Consider the following 23,342-nt stretch of genomic DNA (forward strand, 5'->3'; position numbering starts at 1 on the left):
TAGCAGCCCAGACCTACCTGACCTGAAGTAAAAGTACTTATTTAAACATGACTGACTTTCATTGGTTAAGTAGGAAAAAGTTTTTTTATTGCTAGTTAATGTTGCTAAAGTAGCTTAGTGCTGAGCTCAAGGTAAATTAATGCAGGGTCTTTATAGATAATGTAATGAAGAATAGAGTCTAGACCTGCCCTCTTTGTCTTTAGATAGCATTCCTTATAGACTGGTGCTATAAGACGGATTGATTTAACTGTGTTTTTGTGTGTTCTTTCTCTGACACATCTAGCCTTGACTCTGATGCTTCGTGAAAACTCGGGGGACAAAGAACAACCTTCAACTGTCCTCAGGTGTCCATGTGTCACTGAAGAGCTGAGTCATTGTCTGTGGAGCTTTAATAAACATCCGCTGTTATTCCTTCCTCTCCTCATCTCCGCTCAGACCGAGGCAGACGCAAAGGTCTCGGCTAAAGGCTGAGGACGGCGCCTTCATTACCGAGGCGTTCATCAGGGGGGGATCCGCTAAAGTTCAACACCAAATCATCTCCTTCTTTGAGTTGTCTCTTAATGGCCGTGGTCTTTACCCACACAGAGCTGCTTCCTCTCACGTCATCCTGTTAAACATCACATCTCTGTGCCCATGTTTCTATCTGCTGCTTTATCTCTGTGCCTAACTCTGACAGTTTTCCCAAAGGTCGAGTCCATCAGTGAAAAATAACATCCACCAAACTGCTACTACTTCAGCACACAGACTTCAGTATGTTCAAGGACAAATTAAGACTCACTAGTCACTGTGGCAACCAAGGCCTTTTTCCTTTAATAACCTTGAAAGAAATGATTTTATTCTTCAATAACATAGATCCTGATGTGAATAGAGTCAGGTGGTTTAAGTGTGATTGCAGAGAGCGTCATGACACAAGGGAGGATGAGACAGATCAGAGTGAAGTGGGGCAATCTCCAGGAGAAAATGATTTCTGCTGCCTGGACTCTGTTAACAATCTACTTCAGTGCAGAAATAAATCACATTATGATGAAGCTGATGTGACACAAGCCTCAAACATGATTCATTTCCCTCTAGAAAAACATGAAAATTTAACCATGTTTTTCATGTTTTCACAGCGTTTCCTTATAAGTCAGCTGAGCTGAATCATCATGCTGCTCCTGTAGATGTTTAAATATTAATGCTTCATCTATACTCACGTAAACACTCTTTACATTAACAGGAAAGCTCTGGAGCAGAAGTTCATTACCTGACATGCAGCCAGCAGGGCTTGTTAAAACATCAGAGAGAGAGAGGAGGTATGAACGTGAAGCAGAACCGAAGTGAGAAACAATGAGTATCACACCTCTGTTGAAGGGAAAATTATTTTTCAGGATAAAGATTATTTCCGTCTTTATTTGATGAGAATCCTCACACCACCTTCATGTAGCTCTACACAACAGGAAGAACATCTCTGAGTGTTGAAGTCTGCAGATGTTTTCCTGTGAGAGTGATAAAACACGTGCTCATCAGTGTGATTGTTTCAGAGTATAAAAAAGGTGCTGGAAAACTGATTCTCATCAGAATCACGTGTTAATTTCTACAATTCTGAATTGATTCTAAATTTCCCAAGATTCAGTATTTTTAAACACACTTAAACACCCTCAGTGCATCTGAGTGCAGATGTGCTGCTAGTATTTTCCTCCATGTGCCGTCTCAGTCACAGATGCTGTTAGCATTAGCAGCGCTAGCTCTTAGCATCTGTAATGTTTGCAATGCTGTTTTACTATCCTTGTGCACAGCCTGCACTGTCTACAGAGCTCTGAATTATGTTGCCCGTCCTGTTTTTACTAGAAGTTCTAAAACTCATGGGTTCTTCAATCCCAGGTTAGAGGAAGCCTGCTGTCACAGTAAGAATGTAACTACTTCCTGTGCTACACTAGAATAACACAGCTTGTTTTTAACCTTGTAAAGCAGATGGATTCACCCATTTCCGTAAATCTATCTTGCAAAGCTCCCATCTGAACCATTTGGGCCCCGGTTAGAAAGTGACAGGAGGGGCAATACTTTCTGGCACGGGTTATGATGTAAGCAAGCAGTGATAAGAGGCCGGTGCAATTATGGTGGGAGAGATTAGCGTGGATGCTGCTAAAGCACCAGTTTTATCAGAACTTGACATTTCTTCTCTTAAAAAAAAACAACAACAACAAAGAACAGCAGTGGGTTTTTTTCTTTTCAAAAACGACAAAAGTCGCGTGCTGACATGTTTACAGTCACCATGTTTAGCATTACACAGTTCTCTATGGAGTTTACTCCTCGTTAGCAGCGCAGCTTGGTAACGGCTACAACGTGTGCTTTTTGTTTCTCTGATTGGCCCGTAAAGGTGTGACGGACAGACAATCATCCAATCGCCCTCTGAGTGTTTTTTCAAAGCCTTTTGCCTTTCCCAAACACCATCTATGGAAGGTTTACCAGATGGATGTGTGATGGATGTGAATCTTTGCATCTGTGCGGTCCATCAGGTTAGTTTGTATTAGCAACGACACATATGACATAATTCACATCAGAAAAAAAAAAAAAAAAAAAAAAGAACATCAGCCAACAACTTTAGCACTGCACTGACAATAAAAATAACAGGATCTATCACCTGGTTTCAGGTCAAACCAGTGTTTCGGCCAGTCTGAGACTGAGAAAAGACAAAGTAAAAATGCTGTCAAGTCCGAGACAAGACCAAGACATTCAAAATGTGGTCTCAAGACAAAGACTGTTCTGGAGTACTACAACACTAGTGGGAATACACCAACCTCTGATACCTTCAGCTGAAAAGTCATCAGTTAACACGGTAACTTGTTAAAAAAAATAACACCTGCTCCCCCACAGCATCGTTTACAGTAAAGGCATTTGAGCACAACCTTGAGCACATTTATGCAGCTTTTTAATATCAAATATTCATTTATAACCCCTGAAAACACAGCAGACTGGAACAGATGCTGAAGTATTCACCTCTTTCTCAGAAATAGGGAACGTGTTGTGAATCAGGAATTGGTTTGAATCAAAAATGTATTCTGAATTGAACTGACAGAAACATAAAGATGCACATCTCTATATAAAATATTTTAGCAGACAGAGAGCCAGCTTTCTTCTTTCTCCTCCTTTAGCTGACACAGACTTAAGACACATTACTGGAAACAACAGAGCTTTACTTACTTAAAGGGAAATCTCTCAGAGCTGCCACACCTCCATCAGAAACAGGAACGGCTTTCTAGTTAATAGGAAATTATTTTAGGAAACCTCACTGGAAAATATGGCAGGTTCAATCTCTCAGTGGGGAGCCATCACCTCAGTGGAAACTTCGACACACAGATAATTACAATCATAGATGAGTTAACCCAAATCACTAAATCATGGAGATTAATGAAGGAGTAAATCTCTGTCTTTCTCGTCTTTTTTCTCTGTTTGGTGTAACACATCTAGAAATGTCCTGCTCCACTAAAATCAGCCGTCTCGCTCTCTGGTGAGGATTTTCTCCTCTGAGTATTCCTCTCTGGACAGCTGAGGTTGTTTCAGTGTCTGTGAGGCCACGCAGCAGGGCAGAGCCTGAGCAGGATCAGTGGGCAGAGCGAATATGGGAGCAAGGGTGAGTAGCACCCCTGGGTGAATATTCTAGTACTGCAGTGAAAATATGACCTGCAAAGCTAATGTTATTTCTACAGGCACATGTACTGTGACATATTACCTGTGTTAGTAAAGTAACCCTAACTTTAAACGAATTCATACGTAGCAGTAAAAATTTCAAATTTTCAAGACTGGGATATTTTTGGATTCTACATGTTGTTAAAAAATGGCTATTTTAATCATCTACAGTATAAGAAAAGTACCAATGTATGTATGTTACTTCTTTACACACATAAGACATTGCTATAAAAAATAACACCTCTTGCCAAAAGACATCCACATTAAACATTAATTATAGGCATGTTTTTATGATTTTAGTTCAGATGAGCAAACGCAATCATGACAACCCATGAGCAGATAGAGCCTCACACTCCCTTTGAGATATTTGCCACCCCTGAAAGGGTCCCAGACCACCAACTGGCATCCAGTGATCTATGTCGTATGGCGGGTGCACAGGAGAGGAATCCATCATAAACTGAGGGCAAATTCTTGCAAACGGTCTCAGTTTCACAAGTGCATTAGTAATGTTGAATGATGTCAGTATTCGGAGTAATTTAGAGAGTGGGAAGAAGTTTCTCTGCAACTTTTGATTCTTAAAAACAAAAAATGCTCCCACTTTTGCTGCATAAAGTCTTCTAAGCTCTGTATTCTGCATGTTCTATCTGCAATGTGCACTGCAGAGCAAAACCACTCCCTCTGTAGTTAGAGCAATTCCACTGTGCACGCTCTGGTGACATCTCCCAAAGATCCCAGAGGCACCACCCTGCTCTTTACAGCTCAAGGTACATCTATTTTTATGTCAATCCACATAAATCAGATAGATCCAAACAGGTGGAAAAAACGTGCAAAGCATCCAAAATACAACACAATGCATGAACTCTAATTAAATCATCACTATATGAATATAACATCCTATCCTGTGGCACGAGCTACAGGTCACAGGTCAATCAGTGGGTCATAGAGCTACAGCAGAGCCACTGACTAAGAAAAGATCACTTTTGATATTTTCTAATGAAACCAAACATCAGTTGTAGCAAATATACACTGTCTAACTTCCTAATGTGCTCACCCATGGCTGAAGGTAGAAAAAACAATGGTATAATGTCAAAATAAACGTCTAACAGTCTCTTCCCATGTGATTTTGTAGTTCTCCCGTGATCTTGTGATCTCATGTCTCCAGCTGCTCAGGTTTCAGTTACAGGTAAGGCTTCTTTTTTGTTGCAGTGGTATCAACCTCATTTTACTTTGACAACTATTAAAATCATTGTTTAAAATGCTGGTAATGTGAGAACCTTTCCCTTTAACACTGCAGGATCCTCTCAACTGAATGAGCCTTGCTTGTCTGTCCTCCCTTTACCATCATGGCCACTAAGCATGCAGTCACTATCCAAGTAATAATAAGTGATCAAGCCCCAGGCCCAATTCTTTTATGTATGGAAAGTGCTTAAAACAGGAAATAGGCTACACACTGCTGGGTCTGTATACAACTTTGTAAATAAACAGAACAAACTACATTTAAATACTTGATAACAGAAATATGAGAGTAACTGACTAAAGCCTGGTCCCTCTGTAGCTCACACCAGAATTATTCGTCGGTTAACCAGATTTTTTCCCATCAGTTTAGACTCAAATCCCAGTCAAATGCTCAGCATAAGCCGCTCCACTAGTAACCAGAGCTCCAGCTAATGGCCTCTGCATGCTGCCTTAATGCTCTTTAACACAAATGCTAACAACAGGCATCACAGGAGCAGCATGTTTAGCTCTAAAAATAAAGATTAAGTCGTACGTATGCTGTGCCTTTTTAACTCACATTTAACTGAAGAGGTGAAAGACAAGATTCAATTTGAAGTTGTGAGTGTTTCCTTAACTTCAGACTAGTCTACTAAATGCAGCTGTAATTCATGTTCAACCAGATTTGGAAGCATTTGCCTCAGTATGTTGCTGCTTCACTGACAATAGCTGAAAATGGTTCTCAGTCATCTCTCATTTGTTAGAAAGAAAGTTCTCGCTAACAGGACAGAAAGTGGCAGTGAAACATTCGTCCCATTAACTTCATCTCTTATTTTAACTGTCTTTTTAAATCCCTGCTTCCTATCTGCAGCTTTAACAGCCACAGTCTTTGTAGCTTAGGGTAGCATAAGTAAAATGAAAAAATCAATGTAATGAAATCCGCTGGGTAAGACAGCATTACTCTCTGGTTTATGCTAACAGCAGGTCTCCTGCTCTGCATTACATAAAAGGTCTCTCATTTACTAATTAGAAAATGTTGCAGCCTCTGCAGAACGTTCCTGGAGCTCTGCCTCAGGTCAGCTTTTATTACCACTCTGGTATTTCTGCAGCTGTTTATCTGCAGACTTCACATCTGTGCCATTTAAGGAGGTGGATAAAGAGTGTGAAGGTAGCCTGGCCAATCACAGGTCACACATTTACATTTCTTCTATTAGCACAGCTCAGCTCTCAGCATGAGGACAGTAGACACAGAGAGCATTTAAAGACAGACGGTTTTTATGGAGCATGCTCAGTGGACTCATCACATACTGCAGCTGTAGTGATAACCCTGCATGCATCAATACAAAACAAACTAGCTAACCAAGTCTATGCTGGTTTACACACGCAGGACTTTTACCTTCAGAACATTACATGTGCTGGAAGATTAAGCAAGAACTCTCAAAATGCACCTTCATCGATTGAGATGGTTGATTTTGTGAAAGTGTTTTAGATTAAGTCTGCTTTTGTGTGCAAAAAAAGCATAATTGCACAGAGGCTGCTGTGATTTATTGATATTATCAGTACATTGATCAGAAGCATTGGTGCGAGCATCTTTACTAACAGTTCCCTCACTTTAGAGATGACAAATGTCAAACTATGACTGGGCTCTAGAGTTGGGGCTATTTATTTGTGCCACTTTTTAACCCTTTCAACCACTTTTATCAAACCCCGTTGCCATTACTATTCACTGCTTTTATCAGCTTTGAACATTCTCCCCTATGCTCTTCCTCTTTTAACCATTTTTGACATTTTCATCCATTTTGGACACATTTTAACCCTTTGTAACCACTTTTGTCAGCATAATTGTGTCACGTTAAACACATTATTGCCAGTTTCAACCAATTTGCTACTTTTAGAATATAATTTCAATTCCTTTCCCACCCATTTTTGCCTCTTAAAACCAATTTCTGCCAGTTTTTAATCCCATTACACCCCTTTTCTGCCCATTTCTGCCACTTTTTCTCTCTGTTTTTGCCACTTCTGCCTATGTTTCATTATTTTTCATGCTCGTTTTTGCCACTTTTAAGGCCCTGCCACCATTTTTTTCTGCTGTTTTTGCCACTATTAACCTATTTTTTGCCACTTCCTGTCATTTTTGCATCAGTCAACACATTTTTGCCACTTAAAAGCCCTTACTGTAATTTTTTTTGTGTGCTGGTTTTTTGCCCCTTTAAACCCATTTTTGCCACTTATTGTCCTGTTTCACCCCTTTTCTGCCACTTTCTTTTCCTGCCTGTTTTCTGCCACTTCTGCCTATGGTTGCCTGTGTTGACACATTTTCACCACTATTAACTACTTTCCAACAGTCTTTGCCTATTCTTGCCAGTTTTAACTAAATTTCACTGTTATACTAATTTTACCACCTTAAAGCTCTTTCCACCATTTTTCTGTTGTTTTTAGCCACTTTTTTACAATTTTTTTGCCATTTGTCATTTTAGCCTCTGTTATCACATTTTTGCCACTTAAAAGCCATTTTCTCCACTATGTTCTGCTGGTGTCTGCCCTGTTTAACCCATTTTAACCAATTTAAACCCATTTTTACCACTTTTAAATCTAATTTCACCCCTATTTTGCCACTTCTGCCTCTGTTGACCAACTTTCATCCCTATTAACTCCATTTAACAGTATTTGCCTATTTTGCCTATTTCAACTGACATTGTTGTGTCCGTTTTTGCCACTTTAAAAGCTTTTTCTATCATTTTTTCCTGCTGGTTTGTGCCCCTTTCAGCTCATTTTTAACACTTTTTAATCCTGTTTCCCCCTTTTCTGCCCATTTCTGCCATTTTTTTCTGTCTGTTTTTGCCACTTCTGCCTATGGTTGCCTGTGTTGACCTATTTTCACCACTATTAACTACTTTACAACAGTCTGCATATTTTAGTCAATTTTAACTAAATTTCACTATTTGTCATGCCCATATTTGCCACTTCAAAGCCCTGTCCACCATTTTTTTTCTGCTGTTTTTTGCTACTTTTAGCCTATTTTGCCACTTTGCTGTCATTTTAGCCTCTTTAAAGCCATTTCTGGTATTTTTAAATTCCCATTTCACCACGGTTGATCTCTTCTTGCTCCACATTTCAGCCACTTATTTACAATGGACCATGATTTTGCTGACCGCCATGGGCCCCCGATTTGGCTGGGCCCCAGAATGCTCTCCCCCTTATCCCCCTTTACGGGCGGCCTTGGCAGGCTGTAGTGTACTATACAATACCTCCTGGTTTAATGGCACAAAAGCAATCTACACATAAATCACACTTAAGTGGTTCTAATATCTCCATGTTTGCAGCCTATCTGTGACCAGGCCAGTTTGTGTCCCATTAGAAATAAGAGGAAGTTGGTTTATTAGCAGCAGCCTTTCAGAAGTGTTTTTTCACTCTGATTTCTATCTAACTGAAAGGATAGAGCGATCAGCTTTCTGTCCTGACAACGATCCTTGCATGTTGTTGAAATGTTATCTATGAAACCTTCACAGCATCCTCACCTCACATCTGAATGGCTGCTTTCATTTAAATGCAAATCCTATCTGCAGAGCTGTAGATGGATAAATAATTGAATCATGTCATCTATGAGAGAAGCAGTGGGATCATTTCATGTAGTGGAGCTTTGGACAGACAGGCAGGAGAATAGATGACTATATACAAGACATACATACATATATATATATATATATATATATACAGTCATAATGCAACTGAGAAGATCGCTCTGAAAACACAGGAACACTCGGGATTCAATTTATAAAAAAGCTGAGTTGCAGGCTGAGCTGAGGAACGAAGCTCCTCTCACTGATTCAGACTCTTATCAACCTCAGAGAGCAGGAGACGCTGTACTGTGATTCTTTTATATATTCCTTCCCGACACGTCCGTTAGCTGGGATCTCGCCATGATGTGTTCATGCTGCATCAGTCACAGTGACCCTGCACTCACCCATGGGTGCTGAACGTCAACAGACCTGACTTTGTTTGACATGAAGTGATGAGAGGGAGGTCAAAGAGAGGGGAGAGGTAACTGAAAGTCAAAAACACTTCAGCACCAAGGCTTTTATTCAGCAAAGCATCAGGTTGAAAAGAGAACCTGGAGCAGAAGTCCGGCAACAGGAAGAGAGACGAAGGTCGCTGACTTTCAGAAGTCAAACTTCAACAGCTGATAGAAAGAGCGACTGATTCATATTCACACTGACAAAGCTGCAGCTCTGCAGGAATTAAAGAGATGAGCACAGATGGACATGCATTAAACAGCAGAGACAGATTTGCTGTGAAAATGGACACATTTATGTCATCATCATGCTGAGAAGCCGGTCAGTGTGAGCTTTCACAGCAGCAAAATGTAGCTGAGTGAATCTGAAGCTTTAATTTCTCAGTTCATGACGTTATACCTCCTCATTAACCCTAAACGTACTCCAGTCTTTTATGAGCTGTGTCTATTTATACATGTGAGCAAACACAAGCCATTCAGTCTGCTTTCACTGCTCTAGACCAGCCTTTCCTGATCAGTATGCTGCGGCCCAGTCTGTGACCCAAAAATCTTCCGAGGCCACCAAAAACCACTGTCCAACCATAACATGAGACTTAAATATTTACCTTTAATTGAGTAACATTACTGGAAAAATGTTGGTACACTCAGATAGTACAATTTCTGGGCTGCTGCTATTCATTTAGTTTTGTTCAAGCCCTTGCAAAGTCACTTAAATTTTCTTTTCTGATACTTATCTCTATTAACATCCTTTGTGTTCCTACAAACTTTTCCCAGGTAGCATTAATGTCTCTGAAGACTCTGATAAACTCTTAAAATCAGGAAGCAAGCAGTGTGGTAGAATGTTTGACGAGTGCCACCAGGAAGGCTGCAGATATGAGGGGATAAAGGGGAAGGTTTTCAAGAAACACCAAAACTGGGGGCCCATGAAGGTCAGCAAAATCATGGTCTATTACAAAGTTAGGCTGTGATGACCTTATTTTATTTTCACCCTGAATAATCACCACTCTTATCAAAGCAACTATTTCTGAGAAATGTTTTAATATCCTAGTATTGTAGGGGCAAAAAAATACATCAAGTGGAAAAAAGTAGGTTAAATCTGACAAAAACATGTCTAAAATGGCAAAAATTAGTTAAAAGTGACAGAAACCAGGTGAAAAATGGGTGAAATAGGATTGAAAAGAGCCAAAATGTACCTAAAGAGGTCAATAGTGGCAAAAAGGGGGTGAAACAGGTTAAAAGAAGTAGAAAATAGGTTAAAAGTAACAAGAAGAGGCTTAAATTTGGTAAAATTGGTTAAAAGTGCACTTAATTGATGGGAAGTGGTAAATGGAAATGGCTAAAATAGATGGAAAATGGTAAAAAGAGGTAAAAAATGTTCACAAATAAAGAATTTTAACATCAGAACCCAGAAATAGCTTGCCACACTTTTCAGCTCCAACATGAGGGAACTGTCTGCCAGGATGCTAGCACTAAAGCAACTTATCAAACACTCATGCATCGACATCAGTAAATCACAGCTGGGAGGGCTCATTCTCTGAGTATTTTTATGGGCCTATAGCCAATTCAGTGGGCAGGTCTGGCCACCATTTAATCCAACACCAGTTGCCATTGGTTGTAAACATCAGACAAAATAAATGATAAAAAAGTGACAAAACTTCGAGCTTTGTTTTGTTACTTCTCAGACTTAAAATAATAAGTATTTCATGATCATTTAAAATTTGATAATATTTTATGTTATTTTTTAATTCTAGGATTTTTAATTATTGTAAATGACCTCTAGTGGCCCTCCTACCCCTGGGGCCCCGGTCCACTTTTGGGAAGCACTGCTCTAGACCAGTGGTGTAGTTGTGCCTTGAGAAGTTGGTGCAAAGCAAAATCATCAGTGTGAATTCACCTCCCATAGTGTTAAAATTAACACTTCACCTGGGTTTATACAGTTCTATCATTCTGAGTTAAAGTAACACTTAGGAATGTGTCAAAACAGTCTCGATTTTAGCACTCAGTGTCATTTTATTACACATTAAAATTTACTTTTAACACAACAATGTGTCCGTCCCTTTCACTTTGCATGTTAATTTCGGGATTTAGAGCCTTTATTAAAACACTGCAACACATTTTCCTTTTTAAATTAACGTTACCATGCCTGTGTGAAGGTGGGCTGTCCTCTGGCATGAATGAAGCAGAGAAGCAAATTCAAAGCCAGATAATGCTCTTCTTAAAGACATAAAGGTCTACTGATGTTTCACTAACCCAGTGGATAACTTCACACATGGTACAAAAGCATCTAACACCAAAAACAACCATTACCCACCAGAAACATGTTGCCCGCTGTTCATTGATCACAATACAGAAGGCTACAGAGAAACACCTCTGCGTATCTAAAACCCAGTTTATGTTGCTTGATTTCCCAGATAACTGCAAAGTATGAACCACACTGCTCTGCCTCTGATTGGCCAGCTCTTCACTCTACCAACCAATAAGAATGATGAACAAGTTTTTGCCATCTTGAGGGAAAAGTTGGTAGGTCATGCCTCCCCCATACAATAAATGTAGCATACTGAATGATGTTACCATAGAGGATAGTGAACTTGTATTAACATAGGGGGACTAAAATATGAGTGGTGTAGTGCGTATACCCTGCTCTGCACCACTGCTCCAGACAAACGGGGCACCAGCTGGCAGTAATTCTACTTTAAATACGGTGTTTTCTTCCTCCAGGTCATTCATGACACCGCTACGTGTTACCCTCCATCTCTCCATCATCACAAACTCATTGAAGTCTGATTAGCTTGTTCACCTCAGACATCTTCGATGATCACTCCACCACCACCAGTGTCTGGACTCCACAGGGGAAATAGATTTTACTGCTGCTCAGGGCCGACATCCTTCGATTGTTCTATCCCTCTGTAGACTTCAGGTGCCAAGGACTTTCTGACAATAATTCAGTGTCAAATCAATGCTAAATAAATCTTTATCTTTAACTCTTCCACACATCTGTCCTAATTGAAATATCCTGGCTACACTCTTCATCAACACATGTGAACTGGTTATAGAGCTGCCTGAGCGTCTGGTTTTAGTTATTTGAAGGCCCTAGAAAAGGGCCAATATGTAGCCCTTCTAGATTTAACTAAAAACCATCACAGTGATATTTTAAGCTTCTCTTATCAGGTAACAAAGCCAGAGAACTACAGGACACACACTAACATGAAATCTAACCCAAAAATCTCAAACAGTGCAACATCTTCTGGAGGAGTCTGCATCAGAACTAGGAATGCACAATGTTGGATTTTTGCAGAAATCTAATATGTTGTTATTGACAAATTCATATTGGCTCATACTGATATATCAGTGTAGTTCAGACCAAAAACTTCAGTCCTTAAAACACACTTTAAACTTTAAATTTGAACAAAAAAAAACAAAAAAAACCAAAAAAAAAAACCCCAGAAGACTTCAGCTTACATAGCTCTGTTGTGCCTGCCTAACCCTCAAATTCCACATACTTCGCCTGTAGCGATCAGCACGCCAAGTGCACTCCAGAGCAGTTGGCTCCCTTTATAGTCTAACTTTCCACTTCCACCACCATCTTTGCACCATTCTGCTCTGCTCCACGCGAGATAAATGCCAAGTTGGTGTAGACCGCTGCTGGAACACATCAGTGCAGGTAGAGCTGAGTGATTCAACAGGAGGAAGAACATGCAATGCTGTTGGTCAGCTCCAAAGTACAACACAATGCACACTACACCTAATCTGTAGCAAAATGTTTAAAATCATTACCTAAGTAACATGATAATATGGTATCATGGGGCCACTAGTGATTCTCACCCCTAGTACAGGTGGAATTTGAGTTTTTTTTTTACACCTGCCAAGATGAATGCCTAACATTTAAGGCTAATAACCACAATACTGAAATCATGCTGATGATATCATACATCCTTCATTATAACTCACACTCACCACCTAAATATCCTAACATGTCTCTGATCCAGGTCTAACTTATAAAAAGTAAATAAATAAATGCTCACTATTGGTGTAATATCTGTTCTTCTGCTACAAATCTGATATTTTTAATGTAGGTATGCCATTTTATCACACAGTAGTCTACCAGTTCACTGATTTGGTATGTCTACAGGGACCTGCCTCACTGTAATATGCCTGATATGAAGACACAGGAGATTTCTTAACAACTGTATTCTAAATACATGACTTCCTCATGGAAATTAATTTTAGACATGTACCTCATACTGATCCACATCTATCATGACTGTTTCTCACAACCCCTTGGAGCAGAGGCCCCAGGCAGTTGTCTACCATTACCTAAATCCACAGAGAGAAACTGTGATTTTTTTTTTTACATTTGAACATTCACACTGTGAATGTATACCAGTCCTGGTGAATTTAGAGCAATCCTGGTGAATTTAGAGCAATCCTGGTGAATTTAGACCAATGTTAGAGTGACTAAAATCTGCTCCTTTTTAATCTTATCAGATGTTCTTCACAGCGTGAGCTTCTGATTCAGAACAAAATGTTTGTAAATGTCAAAAATCTACAGATTTTTGCCTTGATGATAAAATTAGAAAACAATAACACTTTTAGGGTAAAACTGTCATAACTGTAGTGTTCGACTGACACACAGAATATCAACTTAATCTACTCACATACTCATAAATGATCTTCATCTTTGAGTCTCTCCTTCACGTCCTCATGCAGAAAATCCTCTTTCAGCTCTGACCGTGAAGATCGGAGAACCTGAGGCAAACATGACACTTGGATGGATTCACTCAGAGTGAGACGCCTGTAAACCACATCAGGGCCTCTCCTACTGTACGGTCTGAACAAACAGGGAACTCCTCCGCAATTTTACATTCAAACACCACCGCTCTCTCTCTCTCTCTCAATTAGGTTCAACCCCTCTCATTCTCTTTCTCTCCTAACAGTGAGCTGTTTATGTATCCATGGGACATTTCTCCGCTCATTTTAGCCTCTCGATGAGCCTCTGAGTCTCCTATTCATGCTCTGGCTCTGACCTCTCTCCCTCTTTCATAATAACTCCATGTTGGCTCATTGTCCCACCATCCTCTCTTTGCCTATTCCAACTTTTCAGCCTTAATTTATTTTCCTGTCACTCTTTTACAGCAACCCCTTCCATCCTCTTCATTTTTCAGCAGACCTCTCTCCCCTCTCTGCATAGAAACATGTTTTTTTTTTCTAAAGCTGATGCTGATCTGTCCTGTCACTGCACATATGAGCAGATAGTCCCTGTTCATCTCTAACAATCTGACCTGGCTTTGTTATCACTGATTTTTAGAGATGTTCTGGAATCAATCTCAGAGCCCATGGGAAAAAAACTAATCCGTCAGGATGTGATAATATACATCTAGGAAGGGCTTCCAATTCCTCGGTAAAAGCTTTCCAGAGGTCCTTTGTCGATTCATTTCTTGGTCCAAAACATCCAAAGTAGCTTCAATTACCCTGTTTCTGGTGGGTCTCAGTCAAAATGTAATAGTCAACACTTCAAAACAAGTCCATAGCATTGCCGTTACCCCCTGCTTCCCACACCTTTTCACTGGAGCATTGGTGTTCTGCTGGGCAGCTGTGCCATCAGTGTAGGAGACTAAAGGAGTGGAGTGAAATCAGAGTCATTTGCGAACATTATTTATCCTAAATGGCTCGTTCTGAAGAGCTTAGTGACCTCCAGCATGGTACTGTGATGGATGCAACCTTTGCAATAAGATGTTTTGTGAAATTTAATCCCTGCTGGATATTCCACAGTCAACTGTAAGTGATATTATTGGTAAATGGAAATGTTTAGGAACAACAGCAGCTCAGCCATCAAGTGGAGGACTGCTAAGGTGCATGGTGCATAAAAGTCTTTAATGCTATGCTTCGTCCATCGCTGAAGAGTTCTGAACTCTCACTAGCATTAAGGTTAAAAATAAAAATGGTGCAGTGGAAGCTTCATGAATGGGTTTCTATGGCCGAGCAGCTGCATTCAAGCCTCACCTCACCAATGCCAAGTGCTGGATGGAGTGGTGTAAAGCACACCAACACTGGACTGTGGAGCAGTGGAAATGTGGTCTGTGGAGTGACGAAACACACTTCTCTGTTTGGCAGTAAATGGAAGAGTCTGGGTTTGGTGGATGCAGGGAGACCGTTACTTGTCTGACTGCATTGTGCCAGCTGTGAAGTTTGGGGGAGGAGGGATAATGCACCTTTAGGATGAACTGGAACAGAGATTATGAGCCAGGCTCTCTAATCCAACATCAGTGCCTGACCTCATAAATGCACTACAGAATGAATGGACACAAATTTCCATAATTCTTCTTCAGTTGTGCTTTTTAATGATTCTATTTCTGAAAGTTAGATTAGAGTGTTTTTGTAATAATAACAGCTCTCCATCAGGGGGAAACTTAGTTTTATCTCAAAACTGCAGAATTTATCAAAACACAAATCAAAGTTTTGAAACTTTGCAGTCATTAATCTAAACCAACAGTTAAACCTGCAGGTATTTATTGACCTCACTCTAAATGATCCATCCTAGCGTGCTTCAGAAAGAGAGAAGAAGGGTGTTTGGTAAGAGCTTTTATAAATGCCTCTGTTCATTTGTCGATTCACATTAACCTGATCATTACAGGTGATAAATGCAACTATCAGGACCATGAGTAGTCATGTAACAGAGCAAGAATGACCAAAAACAAATGAGCAGCCAGACTCATCCACAAAATTCCTCTTACTGATGATTGTAAAGGACACCTCCTTTTTATAGTCTATTTTATTGTATGTCTTTTGTTGTCTTATAATGCTCTGAGGTGTTAGAAATGCTCTGATTTCAACTCTAAAAACACTTTGAATTGCTCTGTGTATGAATTCTGCCCAAAACAAAAATACAACTTTTTTTCTTTTCTTAGTAAACCTTAGGTGTAGTTAATATTTAAATATCTAAGAGTTACATACTGCCATATCTATGTTTCAAATCTTCCCTAAATATGCCCTTAAAAATAACCTGATAAACTGTTTTCCAGTTTGGACAGGTGTGACAATGTGAAGAAAACAAGAATAACAGATATCAGTCAATGCAGTGTAGTGTACTGACTTGGCAGCAGATAAGTATTATAAGCACATCAGCATTGTGAATCACATTAAACTGAAATGCAGCAGCTTCAACTGTCCGCTCTAGAACAACTCTGCCAGCTCGTCTGCTGATGCTGGAAGTCGTCATCCTCCATTAAAAACAGTCCTGGTAAAATTCTGCAAAGTCCAGTTAGATGAAGATAAGGTCTGTCAGCATCACTGCATTAATCAGGATGTGATAAAGGTCCATAATAGGTTCATTGTGTAATTAAATATTTACCTTTTTAGTGCTCCACTGTTTCCTTTTCAATCCATAACAAATTCCTTTTGCCGTGGCAACGTCCAAGTCCTACTCTGTGATCTACCTACAGGTCCTTATTTTTTTTTTTCCCCTCTATCCAGAGAGGAAGTCAGTTACCCTTCATGCAGTGTTTTTATGCCTTTATTTAGAGCACAGACAACAGATAGATCTGGCAGCAAGGATGAAAGATTGGGGGAGGGACATACCATAGGCTGTAACAACTCAGGCCACTGATACTCAACGTGTGGCTCTTGAGCCACATGTGGCTATTTTGTGATTATTTGTGGCTCTTTCTGTCTTAATTTTAAATATTAATCCCCCAGGATACCATAAATTATTTTTGTCTGTATATTTTCACTGCCCTTATTTGGAATTTTATGCCAATTTTTCCCCCATTTTTGCCACTTTCAATCAATTTTACTGCTTCAAGCCCACTTTTTGCCACATTCATTTCATTTTGCAGCCGTTCCCTTATTACCTCCGCCAAGGAGGTTATGTGATTGGCAGGGTTTGTTAGTTTGTTTGTTAGCAACACAACTCAAAAAGTTGAGGACAGATTTTGATGAAATTTTCAGGAAATGTCAGAAATGGATAAGGAAGAACTGATTAGATTTTGGGAGTGACCTGGATCACTGTCTGGATCCAGGAATTTTTTAAAGGATTCTGCACTATTGGGAGATAGGGCTAATGGCGAAGGTCTGCGCTCTCTGAGTGCTTTTCTAGTTTTGCAATTTTTTTCATGAGGATCTGGTTGCAGACCTTGAGCAGACCTCAACACTGGGGCGTTCAGCAGCAGACCTCAACACTGGGGCGTTCAGCAGCAGACCTCTACACTGGGGCGTTCAGCAGCAGACCTCAACACTGGGGCGTTCAGCAGCAGACCTCTACACTGGGGCGTTCAGCAGCAGACCTCTACACTGGGGCGTTCAGCAGCAGACCTCAACACTGGGGTGATGATGTATGTTACCCGAGCTGAAATTGCAAGACTTGGTAGATTTTCAGTCTTTTTTGTTCATAAAACTGTGCTGTTGTGTAAAATAGCCATGGCTGTGTCCAAAACCACACACTCATTCCCTACCCTCTATCCACTGTAGCTAAAGTGAGCAGCACATAGTGGACTATATAGTGGACTAAACTGCAAAACACAAAAATTATTTTGGATGCTATTCTTACCGTGGGAAATGACGTCAACGCCGTCTCACAATTAAAACGTTTATTATAAACGGCTCGTATATTTGATATTTATTCAACCCCCTCTAGTTATTTTTTGTTGCCTTGTCTATTTTTTGTTATCCAGTGGAATTGTTTTTTGGTGTCTGTCTTTTGTCATCAAGATTTTGTATTTTTCAATAATTGCAATAAAGTTTTTTTTTTTTTTAAATGGCTCATAGATTTCCATGACAACAGCTGAGGATCAAAATTAACAGTAGAAATTCACTGAAAACTGATACTGAACGTAAGGTCTTTACACAAAAATATAAAAATACTAGTAGATAGATTTTTTTGTGCCTTTAGTGGTGAAATAGTATACAATTTTGTGTGTATTATCACTTATTTTGCATAAAGATGATGGTCTCATGTCTTGTAATCCTCATAGGTGGAAGAAGTTGCTCTGTATTAAATCCTTATCATTTTCTTACAGATTAAATACTTTGGTTAAAACAAAAAACAAAAAAACCAACAAAAAAAGCCCTTATAAAGTTTATATAAGTGTTCCTGTGCTCCTCTTGTTCGTCCGTCATGTTTGAGAGCAGCAACCGTCATCGCCCCAGTGTGGAGGTCTGCAGCCAGATGCCTCTTCATTTTTTGCCACTTTTCATCTATATTTAAGCTGCCTTTTGCTACTAAATGACACTTTTTCCCCACGTGTGCCACTCTTTGCTCCTTTTTGCCATTTGCCCAACTTTTTTTGCTGCTTTTGCCTGTTTTAGTCACTTTTCATTCATTTTTTTGCCCTATTTGGCTGTTTTTTGACCATTTTTGCCAGCTTAATCTTATTTTTATTGCCACTTTTTACCACTGAGATTGTGGCTCTTGCAAAGGTATATTTAAAAAAATTTTGCTCATTGTTTGAGCCAGGTTGAGTAACACTGCACTAGGCCATCCATGCCCCTGTGCAGTGGTTTTACACTGGCCACTGGAAGGCCTCCTGCTTACACCTCAGTGGGAGATTAGTGCCAACTCTCATCTTTCAAACAGAGCTGCTACTCTGCAGCCAAGATGAAAAAAACTGCTGTCCTCTCAGGAAAGCACTCTGCCAGCTGTGGTTGTCTGTGATGGCAATGTGGCAGTGATGATTAGGTTGTGGTGCATCGCAGCCAGGTCTGGTCACCACCAATGTACTGCCACCTGTTGGAGGTCCTAGTACACTACAAAGCTAAGTCGACTGACCGATGACTAATCCAGCTGTTATATAAAAACACTAAATATGATCGTACAGGTAGAAAGATAAGGGAATCCTTAACAGACATCCATGATATTATTTCTGTCTCTCTGTACTTGTCTTGTTTCTGTGGACTAATAAATATTTACAGGAGAAGAAGAATGATAACAGATGAAATAAGAGCAGGAACACCTCCTCTCTTCTGCTCCACACATCTCACATCACATCAGCGCTCTGACAGAAACAAGGAGTCATACTCCAGAGAGGGAAACACGGAGAAACGAAGGAGGAGAAGATGAACGTCTCAGAATCTAGAGGAAGGAAGTCCAGGAGGAATTCCTGTTTTGTCTCCACACTTGTGCAATAATGTTGTTGAAGGCGTTTGTTGTTAATGGTTCTTTCAGTGGGTGGAAACGACGGAGTTAAATCTGATGAGATGTAAGGAGCTGCAGGAATGTATCTGATGAAAGGAGAGATTCATGAAGATTAAGAGGAAAAACACAAAAAGGTGGATAGACGTGATCTGAGATGGAGTGAATAGTATCTGCAGGTACAGCACTTAACAAATTTATTAGACCACCTGTCATATTCGTCTCAAAGACCATCCAGCATCACGAAGTGCTTTAATGCGGACTCTTTCATTTTCAGTGAGCTCGTGACGTTTTACCATTTTGAACAGGAATGAGGAATTTCAAACTGAATTCACCCAAATTTGAGTCAGCTCACTGGGCTTCTCTGAGAAGTCAGACATTAATCAAGCATAACATTCAACCACAAAACTAATTTTTCTGTTCAGGCATGCAAGTAAATAACTATAATTTGACATATTAAACAAGAAATAATAATGTGCTTTAATATTTTTCTATTTTTTTGTAAATCAGTAAATTTGAAAATTCATGGATAACAATAATAATGATATTTTAGCATTAAAAATATCATCTGGGTTAAAGAGTGTCTACATATTGGTGTATTAACCATTGCAGAAACATTAAAAATGATTTTGGTAATTACCAATGCTGTTAATTTAGGGCAGCTGTGGCATAAACCTGACTTTGGTTAGGGTTAGGGTGGTCTAATAATTTGTTAAGCACTGGATATGGTGATTATAACCACTTACAGTGCCACGAAAAAGTATGTGCCCCATTTTTGATTCCTGATGTCTTTGAATAATTATCACACTTAAATGTTTTGGATCATCAAACCAACTTTTATATTTCATAAAGACAACCCAAGTACATAAAAAATGCAGTGTCTGAATAATTATCTAATTTTTTAAGGGGGGGGGGGTCCAAACCTATCCGGCCCTGTGTGAAAAAGTAATTGCCCCCTGAACCTTATAACTAGTTGTTCCACCCTTGGCAGCAATAACTGAAATCAAACGTTTGTGATAACTGGTGATGAGTATTTCTCATCACTGTGGAGGAATTCTGACCCACTCTTGTTCACAGAATTGTTTAACTCAGCCATATTAAAAGGTTTTCCAGCATAAACTGCTGTTTAAGGTCACACCAGCATCTTAGTTGGATTTAAGTCCAGGCTTTGACTTGGCCACTCCAAAACCTCCAAAAGGCATTGGCCTTCAGGATTTTCTGGTAGACACCAGGCTCATTGATCCATAAATCACAGCAAGTGGTTCAGGTCCTGAAGCAGCAAAGCATCCCCAGACCATTACACTGCCACCACCATGTTTGACTGTTGGCATGATGTTCTTTTTATCAGATGCTGTTATTTTTGCTCCAGATGTAATGGGCCGCACACCTTCCAAAAAGTTCAACTTTTGTCTCGTCAGTCCACAGAATATTTCTCTAAAAGTCTTGGGGATCATCAAGATGTTTGTTGGCAAATGTGAGATGAGCCTTTGTGCTCTTTTTGGTCAGCAGTGGTTTTGGCCATGGAACTCTCCCATGATACCATTTTTGCCCAGTGTCTTTCTTATGGTTGAGTCATGAACTCTGACCTTAACTGAGGCCAGTGAGGCCTGCAGGTCTTTGGATGTGGTTCTAGGTTCTTTCATGACCTCCTGGATAGTCATCGTTGCTCTCTTGGAGTCATTTTGGTTGGCCGACCACTCCTGGAAAGGTTCCTCACTGTTCCCAGTTTTCTCCATTTGTGGATAATGGCTCTGACTGTGGTTCGCTGGAGTCCCAAAGCCTTGAAAATGGCTTTTTAATCTCTTCCAGACTGATAGATTTCAATCACTTTGTTTCTCATTTGTTCTTGAATTTCTTTGGATCATGGCATGATGCGTTTCTTTTTGAGATCTTGTAGCCTACTTCACTTTGTCTGACAGCTTCTATTTAAGTGATTTCTAGATTGAACAAATCTGGCGGTAATCAGGCCTGGGTGCGGCCAGTGAAACTGAGCTTTCCAAAAACTGTGGTTAATCACAGTTAACTCATGATTTAAAGGGGGGGGGGGCAATTAATTTTATTTTACATAGGGCCAGATAGGTTTGGATTTTTTCCCCCATTAAAAAAATTAACTCAATTAATCATTCAAACACTGCATTTTCTATTTACTTGGGTTCTCTTTATGAAATATAAAAATTTATTTGAGGATCCAAAACATTTAAGTGTGATAAATTTGCAAAAAACTCAGGAATCAGAAATGAGGCAAATATTTTTTTATAACACATATAGTCATCTCCTTAGAACACACCAACTCCTCAATCCCTTCTCACCACATATTCAGTAGTATGCTGCATACTGACCCAACTTACTGAGCGAGTTTTTCACTTAATGCATAATCTGTTAAAAACCATCATGCACACTGAAACCAATGAAAAGATTGTTTGTAGGAAGTGATTTTTACAAAGAGAAGTGCTATCAAAATGCCAATGTGTGTGCTGATTACTGTGCCTATTTTTTGAATGGAGAAAAAAAAAGATCTTATGTGACTTAAGAGCTTAAGAAGCTCATGAAATGCACCCAGAGTCTCTACCCCTCTGGTTTCCTAATGTTGTACCAACAGCAGCAGACACCATTCATTTAACCCCCCATCCAGGTCTCAAGTCCTCCAACTTCCTTTGGCTAAACCATCGCTAGCTCAGCTGGTCAATCATCCGTCTTCAATCATGACCAACACCACCAGCTCCAGTCTCCAGCTCTCCTCAGCTCACAACAGCCCATCATTATCCCCGCATCCATCGGCTCAGTTCCTCATAGATTCATCCCTTCTGCCCTCCATAGTAAAATTAAAACTGTCCTGAATCAAGCTGGACCACTTTGTGAAAACAGACCACACACCAACCTTGTGTGGCAGCACTTGTCTAGCCTTTTTTCAGTTCCTGCTTGCTGTCTTTTTTGTTTGTTTGTTTGTTTGATTGTTTTTCTGCCTGAATATTTCACTACTTTTGGGACACAAAAATTAATTTAAGAGAAAGGGTTCTATTATTTTTTCACTTGGCATAGTAGTAGCAGCTTAAAAACATGGTGGTTTGGTTTCGTTCCTCTCAGTAGAAATCACTTCTTGCCCCCCAAGTGGTGTTTTGCCCCCCTCCGCTGCTATATGACTTCATCGTAAAGTAACTTAGACCACCTATGGGGGAAAAAAAAGACCTTTTTTGTTCAGTGTAGGGATCATACTTCATGTATGTTCTGATTTCTGTCAGTGCACAGGTTAATTTAGAGCTTAGATGTAGTTCTTTCTCCGTTCCTACTCACCCACAACCCATGTTCTTCACTTCCTGCTCTCCATCTGACATTCCCACGCTGTTGGGATCATGTGATTACAATCAACCTATAGTGAAACAACCATTTTAATGGCTTCAATGAACGCAAAGAAACAAAAATTGAACCTGCCTTGAAAAAGTTAAGATGGATTAAAGTGCCATAGTCAGTGTGCAAACACATTGATAATCATATTTCTTTTTGAAAGTGCAGCAATATAGGACAAAAAAAACAAACAAACTTATTGTTCAAAGGCCTTAACTCTAATTGGCTCGTACTTGTGATTGCCCTCCTTCTTTGGTTGGATAAGAATATCGGGGTAAGCCAATCAGAGGCAGAGTAGGGTGGCCCATACTTAGCAGTTATCCTATATCCTATGATGTAAATGAACCTGGTTAATGTGTCTGTAAGCTTGCATCCCTCATTATAATTTCATATTGATTCTTACTACCTGAAGTCAACCAGCAGCAATTCTATGTCAGTGTGCAAATTCAAAAGGCCTAAAAAAAGAACCAAATATGCTAGAGCAGTATATAAAACAGGATGTTTATGCTTTGCAGGATGGGTCTCTTAATACTCTGTATGTGTGGCATAAATTACGGGTAAATGCCATTAAGCATGATCAGAAACAGATAGAGTTCATATTCTCTAATCTTTAAGGAGAAACACACTCCAGACCTGAGCAGATGCAGACAAACATCCCTGAATAATTTACACCCCCTACATCCTCTCCCACACTGATCCGCCACCTCCTCTTCCTCTCTGTGCATGCTCTGTGGTGTAACTGTGAGTTTCTGCATTCGCTGGTTCATTTGCATATGTGTCACAGTTTCACCATGTGTATTTGTGATGTTCGTGGGCACACACTGCATGTGTTTGTTGGCTGGTTTGTGCAGCAGCAGCTCTCAGAGTGGTTCACACACAGACGACAGAGTTTTGAACAAACAAGCAGCTCGATCGTCTCTGCGCTCAGAGCTCAGAATCAGCAAACACAGCGTCATGGGCTGGCACCAAAAACACACAGACGGTTCT

At 39.9% G+C, this 23,342-nt stretch overlaps 1 protein-coding gene across 2 annotated transcripts in view; it reads right to left on the minus strand.

The window, feature by feature from the left end:
• slc8a2b (solute carrier family 8 member 2b) overlaps positions 1-23,342 on the minus strand; it is a 255,395-nt gene that overhangs the window by 99,935 nt on the left and 132,118 nt on the right. The window contains exon 1 of one of the 2 annotated variants that reach the window (XM_041805907.1): positions 13,546-13,562. The exons of the other annotated variant lie outside the window; for it this stretch is intronic. The gene's annotated coding sequence lies outside the window, so the exon portion shown is untranslated. Of the gene's footprint in view, positions 1-13,545; positions 13,563-23,342 lie in introns of those variants that run through there. 2 annotated transcript variants of the gene reach the window in all.

This window comes from Cheilinus undulatus, linkage group 2 (assembly GCF_018320785.1).
Source record: "Cheilinus undulatus linkage group 2, ASM1832078v1, whole genome shotgun sequence".
In the NCBI taxonomy this organism is placed as follows: Eukaryota; Metazoa; Chordata; class Actinopteri; order Labriformes; family Labridae; genus Cheilinus; species Cheilinus undulatus.